The sequence below is a fragment of the Sphaerodactylus townsendi genome, linkage group LG09, assembly GCF_021028975.2.
Source record: "Sphaerodactylus townsendi isolate TG3544 linkage group LG09, MPM_Stown_v2.3, whole genome shotgun sequence".
Classification (NCBI taxonomy): domain Eukaryota; kingdom Metazoa; phylum Chordata; class Lepidosauria; order Squamata; family Sphaerodactylidae; genus Sphaerodactylus; species Sphaerodactylus townsendi.
This window is the reverse complement of record NC_059433.1, coordinates 18,981,366-19,000,060: the sequence shown is the minus strand read 5'-3', so window position 1 is coordinate 19,000,060 and position 18,695 is coordinate 18,981,366. Positions and strand designations below refer to the sequence as shown.

General features: G+C 42.9%; 1 protein-coding gene across 8 annotated transcripts in view; it reads left to right on the top strand.

Moving 5' to 3' along the window:
* Positions 1 to 18,695, top strand: part of ATXN1 (ataxin 1) — a 287,821-nt gene that overhangs the window by 191,848 nt on the left and 77,278 nt on the right. The gene's annotated exons all lie outside the window — the stretch shown is intronic.

Sequence of the window (18,695 nt, the reverse complement as noted above, 5' to 3'; positions counted from 1 at the left end):
TTTTCCTCCTCCTCCTCCTCCTCCATGACCTCTGCGCCATGAAACATTATCAGCACCTGTAACTCCACGCAGCATACCTGACACAACCAGAAATATAAGCCCCATTCTCAGAAATATTGATAGCATCAACCCCATTAGTGTGCACGGGATTGTCTAACATCACAGGCCGACGCATGGAGCTTGCAGCCAGTTCATTTTCAAGGCTGGAAACAAACCTGGCATGGATGCGATCAAGCATGTTATTCTCAGCCGATTAGTATTTCTATTGGCAGGACTTTGCAGCCTATGAATCTTTTTCACTCACACATCGGTGACATTAACCTCTTTTGGACAGAAGCCCAGTGCTGGAAGCTGAGAAATGTGACTGTTCAGCTGGTATTGCATTCTACTACCTGAAGATTTTCTTACCAAGGCTAAATCAGAAACAGTCAGTTTCAAATTTTGCACAACAAACTACAGCCTGAAGGTGCTTTTCCAGTAGTCACATAGTGCGTATAAACCAAATAAATGAGCTCCTTCCCTGTTATCTGCTAGTTATGGCATATGTTGATCATCAATCTTCTTTTAGATTTTAGGGTCTGATCATAATATTGCTTCTGGGTTTTAATGGAAAGGGTTCATACTGCAAGACTAAAATGCATTGCATTCTAAGACATGCAGTCTTTATTAAAAGACACGGACTGCAATCTACTGAATATTATGGGACTTACTGCTGAGTATTGCTCCCAGTATAAATCCATAGGAACCACAAAATGCAGCATTCAAACTCATATTAAGGAGCACGAAAGACACGGCTTAACCATCCTGAAAAATCTGCAGTTGCAGAACATGTCTTAAACAAAACTGGACATAACATTTTATTGGAAAACACTGAAATTCTGGACAATTCAGAAGGTTACTTTGTCAGATTGCACAGGGAGGCCATTGAAATTCACAAACACCAAGACAATTTCAACGGGAAAGAAGAGACTTTGAAAATTAGCAAAACTTGGCTACCAGTACTTAAAAACACCAAAAGCAAACCTCAAGGGCATGCTAAGTTCATGGACAATGGACTCCACCCAAACACAGGATTTGCATTCACCAATACTACTGCTGCTGCAGGGCATGAAAAGGTGAATCACTCCCTGGACTGATAAGCCCCACCCGCAATATAATATTATCAACCACATCTTTGCATAACAAGTTCCACCCAAACACTTACTGATTGGTTCCCCACCCTGGGACATGGACAATATATACCCCAAACATTCCCTTTTCTCTGGACACAGTGTGTAGCAGACTTCCCTCTGTGATACACCTCTGAATGTGCCAGCCACAGATGCAGGCGAAACGTTAGGAACAAGATCCACCAGACCACGGCCACACAGCCCGGAAAACCCACCAGAACCAATGAATGAAATGCTTTTTAGGAGAAGGCTTTATGCACACAAAAGGCATGTTTTGCATTTATTTATTTGCATCCTACTTTTCTCCCAAGTTGGAACTAAAGTGGTTCAGAATATCACTATTCCCTCCTCCATTTTCTCACAACTTCCACCCTGTGAAGTAGATCAGGCTGAGTTTGTGATGGGCCAAAACTCAGTCAGCAAGGTCCCACTGTACAAATGGGAATTTAAACCTAAATCACACAGGGTTCCAGTCCAGCTTTCTATCCACCACACCACAATGGCTCTCAGTTAGTAGTATAAAGATTTATATAGAGCCACCTACAATATTAGAATATAATTTCTGTGTCAATTTTAACAGCAGATTTTCAAAGATACTGTGTTGTTTAAATGTGACTATTTTTGTCCACAATTAATTTGCTATAATATATGTAATGTTAATAAACTACTGAAGAGTTTGTTCAGTGTTTTCAATGTTATAAATCAATATATCTAATTCTCAACATGGCTAAATCCATGGATACTTAATTCATAGATTGGAATCAAGAACAGACAGTCTTTCTATGAACTTGAAAAAGCCCCATGTTTGCAGAAAACTTTGAGATCTAAGATCCGGGGGAGGGCGGTATATAAATATAATTAAATAAATAAATAAATAAATATATTGGGATGTCAAAGCCCTCCCAAATTATGGAAGCAGTACCTATCGCTTTAAGATACAAATGCCCTCTGTGGCCATTGCTTGGCAACCACACAACAGTATTGCCAGAGTTCAAACTTTGGTTTCTGTCAGTAAAAGGCTGGGGGAGTGGGCAGGGTCCTGGTGGTCTGTTTTTTGACTTTGAGTGAGGACTCATCAGGGCCTCCACCAGGTGACTTGCTACTGTGTGACTTCCATAACTCAAACAAGACTGGTTGCTTATTACTGTTCAAAACAGCCACCTCATAAATGTCAGTATAGTCCAGTGATTAGAGTTTGACACTCAGATCTGGAAGATCCAGGTTCAGACCATCAAAGCTCACTGGACGACTTTAGGCCAGTTACATATTCTCAACCTAGTTTACTTCACAGAGTTTCTGTGAGAAAAAAAATGGAGAAGGGAATAAATTAAGCTGTTTTGGGTCTATCAATGAAGTGAATAAATAATACATATATCTGAAGATGGAGAGCAGATAAGAGATAGGCGGGCAGGTGGGAAGGAGAGAAGAAAGCAGGAGAAGGTGAGGATATGGTGTTGCCAGAAGAAGGGAAAGAGGAGAATATGAGGTGTTCTCTGCAAGTTCTTTTGGGTTCTCCATTGGACAACAGAGCCCAGTGGCAATCATTGCATGTAGAAGCTGCAAAGGAGACAGCAGGAAGGACAACTGCAGAGGGGGTGGGGTGGGGATGAAGATTGGCTGGCTAGTGGGTCGTAATCAGTGGCATACCTAGGGGGGAAGAGTGGGGGCCATCACCCCGGCACCACTTGCCTTGTTATGTGGAAGGGTGCATTTGGCTGCACCTTCCACCCCCAAGAGAGCGTCTCTACACTGCCTCAGTCTGCCACCACCGGCCCACTGCCTTCTCCTCGTTCTGCAGACTTACCACCAACCTAGCACCTCAGACTGCTGCCACCCTTTTTTCCCCACCCGCCTTAGACTGCTGCCACCAATCCACTTCTTCTGCCCACCTGCAAGCTTGCCTCTTTCCTGGCCGACATGCTCCCTGGCTGGGTGGTGAAAGCAACCCAGAGACCAGCAAACAAATACAGGAATTCAGATCCTCTAAAGATGCCAGCCACAGATGCAGGCGAAACGTCAGGAGAGAATGCTGCTAGAACACGGCCATACAGCCCGGAAACCACACAGCACCCCAATTCTCCCCTTGCTTAACAATTTCACTTTCCTGAGCCTGAACAAATTGCTGGGCTCCAGGACCCTGCTCTCTCCCCCCCCCCCCCCCCCCCTTGTTTGATCACTTCCCTTCCCTTCTTTATTTCTTCTCCAATACAACAGCCTTCCTTCCCAAGTGGGTTTTGGGCTGCCTTCTCTACCATGATGGGGTGCAATTTTGGGGGAGAGTTCACAGAGGCATACAAGAATTTCAAGGAACTTGCCCTAAGGTGCAAAGAATTTTCTTCAAGGTGATGCTCACCACTGGTGGTAATGAGAGAAAGAAGTAAGTAAAGTCCAAAAATGTCCATCTCCCTCCCCCTGAAACAGAGAAAGACCCTAGTTTCCATCTGGTAGTATAAAGATTTCTTCCTAGGGGATGTGAAGTTCCTTTTGCTACCCCCCCGCCCCCCTGTTTATTTTATTATACCTTGGCAAAATGGATAAGTACAGTCCTACCATCTCAATCCTATCATTGATCCACACAGTGTGAATAGTTGCATCTTTCTTTCTGTGTTACGTTGACTGATGATACTGGGACTAATAGAGCAAAGAAGGCAAGCCACTATCCATTCCTTTTCTATTGACCAGCTCTGATCAATACCTAGCTGGAGAGGGGAGAAGCTGTGGGAACGAAATTATCTTGGTTGGGTATTAAGTTATAATTTAGTGAGGTTCAAACTGGTAGTCTGGGGAGGCTCCCTGTGACAAGATTTAGGGATGTCTGCTCTCTCCTAAACCGCGGAAGATCATAATACCAGCCGGAATTCAGGGAATATGAAATTCTGAATTGTTATTCATTTGGTGCTCAATAGTGATGGTTTTGGCAGAGATATATTAGGCTCTTGAACCCCAGTGTACAGCATGCCTACAGAGCTATGCCTATTTAAAGGCAAGGAGCAGCTGTCTGTGGCTCTTAATCAAGAATAGTGCCTGAGAATAAATCACCGCCTTTTCAGAGGCTGCGTTTTTCAAATAACTGCAATTCCTGCTCTTTCTGCCCCATTCCTAAAAATATGAGGTGGCACACTCCAGAGAATTGCTTACGAGAACAGAGACATATGGAAGCCTCTCTTTTCTCGGCAGTCTGCATTTTCTCTCAGGAAAAAAAAAGAGATGAAGTGAGCTGTAAACAAATGCAAACAAGTTTAGGAGCCGACTAATTCAGAACTAATTAAGAAGCTGACTAATTCAGAACTTTAAACTGTGTCAGAACTTTCCGTTTTGTCAGCCTGCCGTTGCAAAGCGTCGACAATCTCCCCAGAGACCCACAACGTGCTGCTCTCAAGGACCAGGATACAAGCACTTCCAACAGCCAGAACACCTGTGTAAAATACTAATTAACATATTCTTGTCATGACTCGTTACCGTGTGAAAGATTTTGTCACAGCCTTCATGGGGAAGCTGCGTAGTCAGCACTAATGAAATGATGGGTACACGAAGAAGCGGGGAGTCTCCTACAGAAAGGAGGTACGTGGACTGGTGTGAACTTTGCCTGCCAGCACAAGAAACAACACAACACCGGTTGTATAAGCAGTTAGTTGGGGAGTCTCCTACAGAAAGGAGGTACGTGGACTGGTGTGAACTTTGCCTGCCAGCACAAGAAACAACACAACACCAGTTGTATAAGCAGTTAGTTGGCCAGTGGCAAGATCCAAAGATTTGTTCTCCATCTTTTTCTTCTCTGGTGCTTCGCTCTACTCCATTTTAATGTTATGGTTGCACCAAAGAATTCTGGGAAGTGTAGTATTTAGGGAAGTATTTAGATTTTGCCAAAGATTCTTATCTTCCCATCCTCCTCCTAACAGTTCCTATGGTATCCTGAGAAGAGGGGCAATTGCAGTTAGAGTTGACTACAGTGTGGACGTTTGCAACTGTGAAAATAGTATATAGCTACAAGGCATTGGAGCTATCGAAAGCAGAATAAGCAACAAGAAAGGAAAGATATATCCGTTCTTATTTTTAAAAGAAAGCATGCTAAAATCTAAAGAATGATCAGATTTAGTTTCCATCTTTCCCTCATTCATTCTCAAGCAACCTCTAAAATATTACAAACGCATTTCGTATTAAGGAACTGGAATATCTAATAACTAGCCTGTAAAGCAGAGGGTATTTTTACCTTTTAGTAAACTGCTTTCTGATGGAAACAATCCCAGAACGTTTCATTTAGTGACCCAAAGATAGTTCCAAGAATCTATTTTTTATTCCCTAGGAATGTGATGTTGCACATTCAAACCACTGGGACACATACAAATGCAACTGCAAATGGACGCTTGCAAACGCACCTCACCCCCATCCTACCCAAGAGGACAACAGACAGATTCACAACCACACAAATCACTCCACACTTTGCCACGGAGATAAGCACATCTTACCGTGACATGCCTCTGAAGATGCCAGCCACAGATGCTGGTGAAACATTAGGAGCTATGAACTGGTCTATGACTGTAAACGAATAAACTTACATTAGGAACGAAAATCACCAGATTCGCCATGCAGCCAGGAAAACCCACAACAATCAGTTGATTCCAACCATGAAATCCTTCACCATTATGAGGGTGCTGTTGTTATTAGTGGTATCCCAGAATAATCCCCTTTAAATTTTTTAAAATAAGCACTAAAAAATCATTATACAAATATACTGTTGTAAGGATAGTTTTGCTAGGTCTTCAGGAAGTCTGTAGTGCCTTTCCTTATAAAGATATAAAGAAAAGGCACAACTTCACAAGGAAAGGATTAGAGAGACTTAAAAAAAAGCAAGCTGGGAATTCAGAGGAACTGCTCAGTCTATCATTACAATGATATATCAATATTTTAGTGGCCTTTTTATGTCGGGGGGGAGGAGGAGAGGGAATTGTTCCAATCATCAAAAAGTGGGCTGGCCATGGGAAGGAGTAGGCAGGACCAAGAAAACTGACAGAAACATTACAGCCAAGGAAAAGGGTAATCCAAGGTTGGCTTCCGGAAAAAGATCGGAGTAAAGGTGGTATCACGAGAACCAGGAAAAAAAATGGGATGGGGGGGGGGGGGTTGGGAGACGCAAAAACTAAAGGCACAGAAATGGTTGGAGATATCAGGAAACGAACAGGAGCACTATGGGGGCTTGTTCTGATTGAAAAAAACCCAGTCAGAAAAGCCCAATATTGGCATGATGGCGACATGGAGGTTAGTCCCAGAACAAATGCGCTGCCATGTTGTGTTACCACTTGTCATTTTTGAGGCATTTTGACTTGAAATGTGGACTTGGTTAAGCCCTGTTAGCTATCTGCAATTCTCAAGTCTCTTTCAATCCGTAAAATGTCCAATATGCGTTCTCCCTCTTTTTATTTTCAGTCTTGTTTTAAGCATCGTTAGAAAAATAAAGGCATCTTACTTCCTTTACTTGCTTCTAACAGTCCTATGTTTCTGTCCTTTTCAATGGACATACTTTCTCTTCCTTACATCTGCATATTGTGAAGCATTCCAATTATAACAGCCACCCACAACTCTATTTCTGCGTTGTATTGTTCTGCACTGTGTGAGCCTGCTCCATTGTATCGTTAGTCTTTTGGTTCAGAATTAACTGGCTTGGCACAATTTTCCAGCTCTTTAGGGCTGTAACATAGAGTTGACAACAGAACAATAACAATTCTATTTGTGGCAGTAGTATAATCTCAAGATTTGTAATAGATTTCCAAGAGCCTGCGGTAGTCTTGAAAGCTGTAACTAGTGCGGTACGCAGACCTAAATTTGACAGAACAGGAAGGAAGAGCAGTTTGAGGAGTACTGAGACTTTATTCATGGGTAATTAATTAGAAAATAATTCAAAAGGGCACGTAACGGTGCAATTCTAAGAAAAGGTATACCCGACTAAGTCTTATTGAAGTCCATGGGCATAGATGTTTAGAACTGCACTATAACTGGCATGACAGTTAAGAATAAAATGCTAGCAAAAGGTAATACGTATTTGTAACTGTTTTGCATACTGCATTTAGATTCAATAACAATATTTTTATTGGGGTGCTGTGTGGTTTCCGGGTTGTATGGCCGTGTTCTAGCAGCATTCTCTCCTGACGTTTCACCTGCATCTGTAGCTGGCATCTTCCGAGGAACTGGATGCCAGCCACAGATGCAGGCGAAACATCAGGAGAGAATGCTGCTAGAACACGGCCATACAGCCCGGAAACCACACAGCATCCCAGTGATTCCGGCCGTGAAAGCCTTCGACAATATTTTTATTTCTTTTTCACAAGCTTGGTGGATGCCAAGCCACAGCTCCTTCTGTACATGCAGAATAATGTGCATTTAATCCACTTTTACAATTGTTTGAAGTGGATTTTACTATTCTGCACAGTAAAATCCAGCTTCAAAGTGCATTGAAAGTGGATTGAAAGTGCATTATTCTGCATGTGCGGAAGGGGCCTAAGCCAACAATCTTGAATACTGAGTAGAATGAGATCTGTGCCTTTAAAAATAAGAATAAGTGCTTTTAAGATCTGTGCCTTTAAGTATAAATCGATGGGTGGAGTTAAAAGAACCAGGTCCAGAGAGTTCTCTGCAGAAAAACTGTGCCTAGGAGGGAGTGCTTCCTCACGTGTAAATAGAGAACTGCGAAGAGAGCTTGCTACAAGCCACTGCGCACAGAAGAGTCCCAAGGTGAGTGTTCCATGCATAATGGGCCCACTAAAGCTTACAGTACTCTAAATTCATCAGTGTCTAAGGTGCTACAAGACTTGTATTTTGGCTGCTGCATTCCAATATGGCTTCCCCTCTCAGATGCTGTCTCAGAGACGGTTGACTCTTGAATAATTGTGAAATATGTCTTTTTTGGCACAACTGATTGTCTGGGATCACTTTTAAATGATATAGGAAGTTTTTCTGTTCATCATAGGATATTTTGGTTTAAATTGTACCAGTCGCCATTTCCTGAGGTACAGTAACATGGCTCTTAGATCAAACAATGAGGAGTTGGTAAACTATCAGGAAAGCACCCAGGATTGTAGACAATCATCTGGTATTTATTTCAGTTGTATTTTTGCCCACTAGATCTTGAAATACTGCTTTAAGAACATCATCCGAATTCGTTACATTACATTTGATTTTGTTTCCACATTTTTCTAGATCTAGTTCCCCATCACTTTTCCTTGGCGCTTCTGACAATTGTCAGGTTCTATAATGCTGCACTTTCCATCCTGAGTTATATTTCCTGTTGGGAATGATCTCTAATCTCTGGCCTGGGCATGTTAATGTTTCTGCTAATAAAACGATCAGCCATCTTGTCCCTGGAGGACTTCCAGTTTCTCAGAGCTCAGTCATTCTTGCTAAAACAACCTTTACTTTCTGTCTGCACCTCAGCCTTAGGCATACAGGATGTTTGAAAGCTGTGATGCATGGTAATCATGTGAACTTTGGTACTGAGTAGCATTCATACAAGCACCTAAGTGTTGTCCCGAACCAACATATTCCCATTTTGGAATCTATGCTGCTACTATAATCATTTCCCCCCCTATCCTGATATTTCTGCAAAATCTAACTCTGAGACTGTCTGTACATCTAGCTCTTTCTTTGCTTTAGAAAATACCTGAGATTTTACATCACAAAAACTTCAATAACACATTGACTTTTCTGAATTGAGTATGCAGTGTGTAAAAGTGAGAGTTTCGAGAGTGTTAAGAGCTCGTGTATCTAATCTGGAGGAACCGGGTTTGATTCCCAGCTCTGCCGCCTGAGCTGTGGAGGCTTATCTGGGGAATTCAGATTAGCCTGTCCACTCCCACACACGCCAGCTGGGTGACCTTGGGCTAGTCACAGCTTCTCGGAGCTCTCTCAGCCCCACCTACCTCATAGGGTGTTTGTTGTGAGGGGGGAAGGGCAAGGAGATTGTAAGCCCCTTTGAGTCTCCTACAGGAGAGAAAGGGGGGATATAAATCCAAACTCTTCTTCTTCTTCTTCTTCTTCCTACAATCACTAGCAAAATCTGTGCCAGAAAAATGGAATGTCTCCTGATTTGAAACAGCAACAAGTCTTGTGCATTGTAGTGAAGAAAAAGCAGTGACTTTTAAAACCTACTGGTAGATATCATCCCATGCAGTAAAGTGTTAGCCTTGAGATCCATTCCTGTATCCTCTCTTTCATCCTTTAAGGAACCTTGCGTGTAAATACTTGGGTATCTGTTATTACTTGCACGTTGCAATTTATCTATCAGCATTTACTATCTCTGTCTGGTCTAGGCTAGAAGGATCAAAGTTTGGGAAGATTGGCAGAAGATGGACCTTTTGGCAGAGAACAGTTAGCAGATGCCCAAGCCAAGTAAGAACAGCAGGAAAGCTGAGTAAAAACCCTCCTTTTTGGATAGGAGGGATAGTTTCACAGCTGTCAGTGGAGGAGGGATGTCTGTCAAGGTGCAGCCAACAAGCCAGTAGACTAATGATTGCTCTGGAGGAGAGACTGTAAAGAGGTATAATGCACCACTTCTGTTCTGCAACCTCAAGCAGGCCCCATAAGCTGGGATATCTCCAGGGAAGCACAGAGAGAATTCCGATCCTTAGTCCTTCTCATAGTTCAGGAGTTTATATGGAGCTCAACATTAGCGTTCACAATAAAAAAGATTTTTAGTGGGCAACAAAGAAACATGTCTCTGAGCAATTTCGAAGTGGTGCCTGTGAAAAACTCTCGGGGGAAATAGAGTGGGCTACTGTTTCTTGGCCACCTTTGCTTTCTCACCTTCTGCACCTCCTTCTCCTATTCTGGCCACTGTAACTTGTGTGTGGATGCTGGGAAGAGTAGTGGTGGCTGGGGAAAGTAAGGGAGTGTATCAATGGTCTCCTGACCACCTTTTGCCCTCCAGGGTGGTGTAGTGGTTAAGATTCTAATCTGGAGAACCAGGTTTGATTCCCCACTCCTCCACCTGAGTGGCAGAGGTTTATCTGGTGAACCAGATGTGTTTCCGCACTCCTACATTCCTGCTGGGTGACCTTGGGCTAGTCACAGTTCTTTGGAACTCTCTCAGTCCACTTACCTCACAAGGTGTCAGTTCTCTCAGTCCCACCTACCTTACAAGGTGTCTGTTGTGGGGAGAGAAGGGGAAAGAAGCTTGAAAGCCACCTTGAGTTTCCTTACAGGACAGAAAGGTGAGGTATACATTTAAACCCCTCCTCCTCCTCCTCCTCCTCCTCCTCCTTCTTCTTCTTCTGCTGCTGCTGCTGCTGCTGCTGACTGTGACATCTGCCCTCATCTCCTTTCTTACTCCCTCTGCAGCTTGTTGGGAGGTACACTCTTTCCTGCCTGCCCATACTCCCTGCTTACCTATTTTGTTTCCTGCTGGCACAAAGTGGGTCCCAGGTAATCCTCAAGGGGGATGACATTCTAAAGGTGAGGTGCCACCACGGGGAATGCCAATCTGCAATTGCCACCAGCTTCACTTCTGAAGATGAGGCATAGAGAGCAGGGCTTATGAGGCAGATCTTAAGTGGCAGGCTGGATAGGATAGGAGAAGATGGGCATCTGGTATCCTGGTCCCAAGCCACTTTAAGATGGATTATTATAGCTCATTAAATGTGAAAAGCAGCCCAGAAAGAGATGAGTAACCAGTGCTGAGCACAGGGGTCATAAGATCCCTGTAACCAACACCTGACAGCAATCTGCCTACTTCATTTTGGAACAATGGAAGTTTCTGGATCATTTTCAAAGACAGACCTACATAGAGCACATTTCAGTAATCTAACTTAGATGCGATCAGAATTTGGCCACGCTTTTTAAGGAACAGCCATAGCTGGCAAACCAGTTGGAGCTGATAAAAGGCACTGCATGCCCCAGAGGAGACAATAGTCTTCAACCATAAGCCAGGATCTAGTAGTATCCCCCGGCTCGGGACCTGATCCTGCCAATCAGGGGAAGGCCAATCAGGACAGGCTTAGTTCAGCCCCCCAACAGCTTCTCTATTGATCAACTGCACCCCAATTCCATCAGGATTGAGTTTCAGTTTATTGGCCCTCATCCATCCCGTTGGCTTCTACAGGCATGTGTTCTGCACTTCCACAAATCCACCAGACTCTGCTGTTTTATATCCTACCCTACCCCTGCCAAAGGCAAGGCTCAAGGCGGCTTACCCATAATCAAAATATAGCACATATTGCCAGTATATACTACTGGTAACCAATAATCAATACATAGTATAATAATCCAGCTTAAATGATTTAAGATGGAACAATCTTTAAAAAGTTACAGGATATACAAACAAATACACAAGTTCGACACCATTTCATTCTCCAACATGGGATAAAAACTGGTAAGTCTAACTAAATCAGCTCTTCCTGAAGAAATGGGAAAGAAGAGAAGGAAAGGGAAGAGTGAGGATAGGGGAGGGAAAAGGGGGGAGGAGGGAAGTGGGAAGGGGAGGCCAGACAAGATGGTAAGATTGTAACAGCCTCAACCATAGGCCCGGCGCAGTATCTCCGTACCTTGTCCTGCAGGGCCCTGGTCTCAGGGGGCGAAGAGTTCCACCAGGCAGGGGCCAGGGCCGAAAAGACCTTGGTCCTGGTTGAGGCCAGTTAGATTTCTATTGTGCAGGAAAGATCCGCAAACTTTGTCTGCGTGTCCAGCTTGCATATCTTTTCTTCTTTAAGCAAACTACTAGTGGCCAAAGAACTATGGGCCTCCTCTCGGAGTAAACGCAGAGATCCCAGTTGGTGTAGAACTCATCAACTCCGCTGTTCCTGAGAGCTGGATGGAGCATGCGTATGACTCCCATTCTGCTGCCTCTTCTCTGGCTGCCCATCAGTGACCAGGCCCAGTTCAAGGGCTTAAGTATCACCTCTCCTCTTACGCTTTACAGCTTTGCTCACTCATCTGGACAGGACTTTTTGCAGGTACCACCCTCAAAATGGGTAAGATTAACAACTGCCCCCACACACGTCTTCCCTGTTTATGGCCCCCATCTTATGAAATGTCTTCAGGTCAGGAAGCCCCCTACTCTCCTGGCTTCCTGCAAACTTGGCTCAATTGAATTATTCAGGAGTGGGTTTGGACACAGGTAACAATGTGGTTGGAAAGATGCTTTGGTAAAAGTACTGTAAACTGTACTACTGTGTAGAGTACGTACAGTCTGTTGCTGTAAATATGCTCCTGTTATGTAATTTCATCATTACCTAATGTGTCAAGTTCATGTTTATGCGGCGTTTCAGCTTCATTTCAGATTTCTCCTTGCTTTCAAATATCTGCAATCCACGCCCTGTTGCATTATTTATTAGGTGGCCCATTTTGTTGATCCTGGATGATCCTGGATCCTTGTTGCACCTTGAGTCTCAGAGAGAAAGGCGCAATATTTGTAATGTCTGAAGTTGTAATTAGGGGTATGCATTCAGCTGAACTGAAAAAAAGGGGGGACAAAATGGGGGGATAAAATTTGGTTTTAATGGACCTGAATTTTTTCAGGAATCTTGGTTATTCTGCATATGGGGGTTCGTAAATTTCTGGGATTCCCGAAAAAAATCAGGTTATTTGATCCAAATCTGAATTATAGTCGTCGTCGTCGTCGTCGTCGTCGTCGTCGTCTTCTTCTTCTTCTTCTTCTTCTTCTTCTTCTTCTTCTTCTTCTTCTTCTTCTTCTTCTTCTTCTTCTTCTTCTTCTTCTTCTTCTTCTTCTTCTTCTTCTTCTTCTTCTTCTTCTTCTTCTTCTTCTTCTTCCACTCCTAGTTGTAATGGTTTCAATTTTTTTTTTTAGAGAAAGTTATCTGGAGGAGGCTATAATGAGAAATATTAAGAGCACATCCGCACTTTACAATTAGCAGTGGAGGGTGTGTTAAATATTTATATTATCAGACAGAGCATCTTCAGGGCAATGCTCAAGATTTGTGGCAAATAATGCAAAATGTAGTCTAAGTTTGTCGGCTGAAGTTTTTTGGTTGAAGATACCTGATGCTTCTTGTTCTCAAGGGAAAAATGTTTACAATCACCAAGTCTCGTTTGCTGGTTCTAATTAGCTGGTGTCAATGGTGTATTGGTCAGGCTTTCTTTAGGAAGAACTGCAGTCATACACACAGAGAAAGAAAACTTTCCTTGTTTGTTGTCTTCAGCTTAGACTCATCTGCCTGTCTTTTCTCAAATTCTAACTACTGTGCAGAGACATCTAGTGACCAATTTAAATTACTGCAAGTGAACAACAAACATTCTCTTACATCTGCAACGTTAGTAGATGAGCAGATTTTCAGTAAATACATGATGGCAGTAGAGCAGTGGTTCTCAACCTTCCTAATCCCCTGACCCTTTAATACAGTTCCTCATGTTGTGGTGACCCCCAACCCTAACATTTATCCATTTTACAGATGGAGAACACTGATGCAGAGGGTCTTAGGCGACCCCGGTGAAAGGGTCATTTGACCCCCAAAGGGGTCCCGACCCCCAGGTTGAGAACCACTGCAGTAGAGGAACAAGATCTTAAAAGTTGGTCCTGCCCCCCTGCCCCCCTGATGTCCACTTATTGATCATTATATATGCATATTGACCTAATCAAGTCATTGGGTTGGATTCATACTAAACCTCCAATGATAGAATGGAACTTTCTTGCCTCTCCCTCACACTGATTTCTATGAAATGCTGCTCTGGGGATGTAGAGAACCCTACAAAATGACATGAGGGGGGAATTGTTGGAAATTGACAATTTAATCTAAATCCAACCCATGATGTATAGAGGACATTACAGTACCGGTATTCTTTAGGACAGTGGTGGCGAACCAATTGGCCATGCTGGCAGGGGCTGATGGGAATTGTAGTCCATAAAATCTGGAGTGCCAAAGGTTCGCCACCACGGCTTTAGGAGCTGTTCATAGTCCCTGTTAATGCAATGCTGTCAATACATGATCATTGGCAGAGACGTCAGGGAAGCTGCACAAATGGTAATTTCCTCCCTCATGCATTTCTGAAAGTCTGCATTGTGTGCATGCGAAGTTTAAATGGAGAATAAAATGTGATACCTCTACTTGGAAAATAAAAGGATCAGATCTCTCCATTTGTTATTTTGGCAAATTCTTAAAATATAGTCACTTGCTATGTTAACAACTATCAGCTCTTGCATCTACTTTATTCCTTATTTGGCAAAATGAGAAAGATTAAATATTGCCTTTTTAATCTGATACGAATTGCTTGGGTCTTTTTGATCAGGAGAGAAATAGAATGTGTACATTTTAAATGAATATAGATTTCATATTAAAAAGTCACCTACCGTGTTTCCCCGAAAATAAGACAGTGTTTTATATTAATTTTTGCTCCCAAAGACACAGTATGTCTTATTTTCAGGGGATGTCTTATTTTTCCGCTCCACAGCTGTTGTTCTGTTCAACGGGCATGCTTCCAAACAAAAACTTTGCTACGTCTTACTTTTGGGGGATGCTTTATATTTCGCACTTCAGCAAAACCTCTACTACGTCTTATTTTCAGGGGATGTCTTATTTTCGGGGAAACAGGGTAGTAGCAACTTTTAATAAAATCAAATAATATTTTAATAAAATCTTTTTAATAAAATCAAATAATCTGATCAGGAAGAATTTACAGATTTTTTTCCAATAAGCAACTAATCCATAATATCAGTTGTTTTATGCATCAACTGGAGTTATTAATTCAGATTTCCAGGCAAGCATTTGAAAGACATTGTAAAGTGTTCATTCAGTTGAGAGATTGGCCCCTTCCGCACATGCAGGATAATGCACTTTCAATCCACTTTCAATGCACTTTGCAACTGGATTTTACTGTGCGGAATAGCAAAATCCACCAGTGAACAATTGCGAAAGTGGATTAAAAGTGCATTATTCTGCATGTGCGGAAAGGGCCATTGACAACAATCAGCTTTAAAAGAGCATCTAGTTCTCTTTCTTACTCACTCACTTTCTCATTCCCTGGATTAAGCTAGCAACAGTAATTTATACCAAGATGCTCTCTGATACCAGCACTGCTATTCTCCTTCCATGCCTGGTTTAAATAACTTGTCTTCATTCTTACATGGTAGGATTTTTTGCATAGTAGGATTTTTTTTATTGCTTCCAGACTAGGAGTCCATCTGTGTTAGCATCTACTACGATACACTATAAAAGAAATTTGCAGGAACACAGTGTGTGAGTATACCCTGTTTCCCCGAATATAAGATCCCCAGAAAATAAGACGTAGTAGAGGTTTTGCTGAAGCGCTAAATATAAGGCATCCCCCGAAAGTAAGACGTAGCAAAGTTTTTGTTTGGAAGCATGCCCGATGAACAGAACACAGAAAAATAAGACATCCCCTGAAAATAAGACATAGCACATCTTTGGGAGCAAAAATTAATATAAGACACTGTCTTATTTTCAGGGAAACGTGGTAGAATACATTTTCATGTTGTTCCCTCTACCTGTAACGTGTAAGTAGGGTCACGTTTAGTGTGATATATACCACCGTCTGTTTGCTTTTAAAATGCTGATTTTGGCATGTCTGCCTAGTAAATTACTCAGCGGCCCAATTTAAACAATGAGAAACAATGTTTTAATGACAGTGGAGTCTATTTAAGTGGTCATGCGAATGTCAGGAACCACACTAACTAGGCTTCGTTTGGAGCTCTCAAACCAGGATCTGAAGCCAGGATGTGCAGTTGATGTACTAACCAGGACAAGTGTTAACTATGGTTTGCTGTGTGAACACATGGTTCCCAGGTTCCCTCTGGCGGAGGATGGGGTGGATTAGGGTGGTGAGATCCAGGTTGGGAAATTCCTAGAGATTTGGGGGTGGAGCTTGGGAGGGACAGCAACCTCAGTGGGGTACAAAGCCACGCCCCAGAGTCACCCTCCAAAGCACCCATTTTCTCCAGGGAAAACAATGGAGGAAGGGGGCACCCCCTTTGGGAGTCCATAGCTTTGGACCCCCTAGACCAAAATTCACAAAACCTGGGTGGTATCAGTAAGAGACTCTCCTGATGATACCTCCCAGGTTTGGTGAAGTTTGGTTCAGGGGGTCCAAAGTTATGAACCCTCAAAGGTGTAGCCCCCATCTTCTATTAGTTCCCATTGGAAACAATGGAGGATGGGAGATGAGCTTCAACTCCAGGGGATCCCTAAATTCCTCCTGCAGGCTGTTATCTCTATGTGAACATGGTGACCTGGTTATTAACCAGAATACCGTAGTATAGGTTTGCTTGGTGGAGCATTGCAGAGCAGGTTGAGATAGCAGTTGTATTGTTACAAAAAGAAAATAGGAACGCTCTGAAATTAGCATCTGTCAAGTCGAGCTATGATTAAGCTTCCTCTCTGAACTTAATCCATGTTTCACAGAATAACCAGAGTGATACAATTGTTTTACATTATGTGTGAACTGAGCCACTGTGTAGAACTAACAAGTTAGCCAGAAGCGTAGGCCCCTTCCTTTCCTGATCTGGAATGGCTTCTATTAATTTCCCTAGCCTGCTAACTAATGGGTTCTCCAAATTTTCCCCAATCTCAGTTAAATCTGGCTTGAGGCCAGGTAGCCAATAGTCCACTATCCCATGCTAGATGCATATATTGACTTTTATGAGGCATTTTACAACATAGGAGTCGCCTGTGAGAATTCTCTTGTGTTTTAAAATATGGATGTGTAAAGTACTCCTTAATTCTTAGAGAATAATGTCTGAGCTGTTGTAGCTGTATGAAAGCGTTTAGAAACATGCCTTTTCGAATTCCAAGAGGGAACCCCACCTAATTGTTTATTCTTTTACATCCCTTTTTACATGTGTTGTTTGTTGGAAATTCCTCTTGACAGCAGACAGGCTTTCTGTACGGGATTTTTTTTCTTTTCTTTTTGCGCTGGCATCCCGACTGATGGCCACGCATAAGCAATAGAATTCCCAGACTTTTATAGCCACGGCTTCTGCTGAGACACGTTGAGTGGCTTCCTAGTCAGGGACGTCGTCATGTTAAGCTTGTCCTCTGATATAACTGCTGAAAGATCAGAAGGAATAACAGGAACAGCTGCACTGACTCATTCTTTTCTTGCAAATTTCTTCTGTAGCATCTTGTACTGCATGCCTTCTACTGTACTGGCGGATTCTGAAGCCTGTGTAATTACAGTAAATAAGAAAAGTATCAAAGCTTGATGGCTTGAATATATACCCATTTTTAAATCCTGTCCTCCTCCTAAGAAGTATGGGGTAATGTGTATACAATCCTGCCTCATTCTGGTAGCAGTTTGTGTGAATGAGGTTGAGAGTATCCTTCCAAAGGTCTTCTGGGTGACCCAAGTTGGGATGTCTATTCTACCATGGAAGCAGTGGTGGGATCCAAAAATTTTAGTAACAGGTTTCCATGGTGGTGGGATTCAAACTGTGGCGTAGCACCAATGGGGATGGGTGGGGCACGATGGGGGCATGGCCGGGCATTCCGGGGGCGGGGCATTACTGAGTTGGGCTGTGGCAAGGACGCAGCTGCTGCGCCGGTCCTTGGGCGGGAAACGAATGCACGCAGGCGCAGGCTGCCACGGATGCCGGTGCACCTCCTGCTAGACTGCTTCAAGTTCTGCGTGCTACTGCTGAGAGGAGAGGCGTAACTAAGGCAAAAATCACGTGGCAAAATCACCAATTAGTAACCCCCTCTCGGCACACACAAATAATTAGTAACCTACTCTCGGGAACCTGTGAGAACCTGCTGGATCCCACCTCTGCATGGAAGCCTGTTGTTGGGTGTTGGCCCCGCACGCTGTCTCAACCTAACCTGACTCACAGGATCGGTCTCTCCAGTTCTATCTAGTCAAGTCCCATCCTGGCTCTCTGTGGCTGTCCTGGAACAATTTTCAAGATTTCGTTGAAAGTTTGGCTTGCTTAGGGGCATTAGCGTGTCGCTTTATTTCCCATTTTGCGTAAAGCATGTTTCGGATTTCAGAATCAGTTTCATCACGTACACAGCTGGCATTGATTCCGCTTGCAGCTGTTCGGGCATTATTAACTTTTCAGCAGTTTGTGCAATGTGAACTAAAAAAACAATAAACTGAATAGCTGTGGTTAGTGCATGCTAAAGCAGTGAAGGCATGGAGGGGAATGTTCTTCTTCTCCAGACAGCTTTCTGAGGTTAGCTATCGACCACATTTTCATTGAAGCGCCAGCAGAAATTGTGACAACAGGATTTAGCAATAACCACATTTTGGGTTTAAAGATTTAAGCTCAGAAAATATTTTAAATATGGGAAAAAAGGAACCTAATGCAAGCTAAATCCTATATAAACTGTTATTAATCCTATAGAAAATTATTATCCCGATAATGCATGTTTATAGCATTGGTCCGCTCCAGTATTTGTATTACTGGGAAGGTCAAAGTTTTATGTTGCCAAGTTGTTTGATATTGTAATGATGTAGGTTTTGAACTGAAATGTCTTGTTAGATGGTTTTATTATCTATATGTATATTGTGCTATGAAGTTGTTGTTCGCCGCCCTGAGCCCAGTTAGCCGGGGTAGGGTTAGGGTTAGGGGTAGGG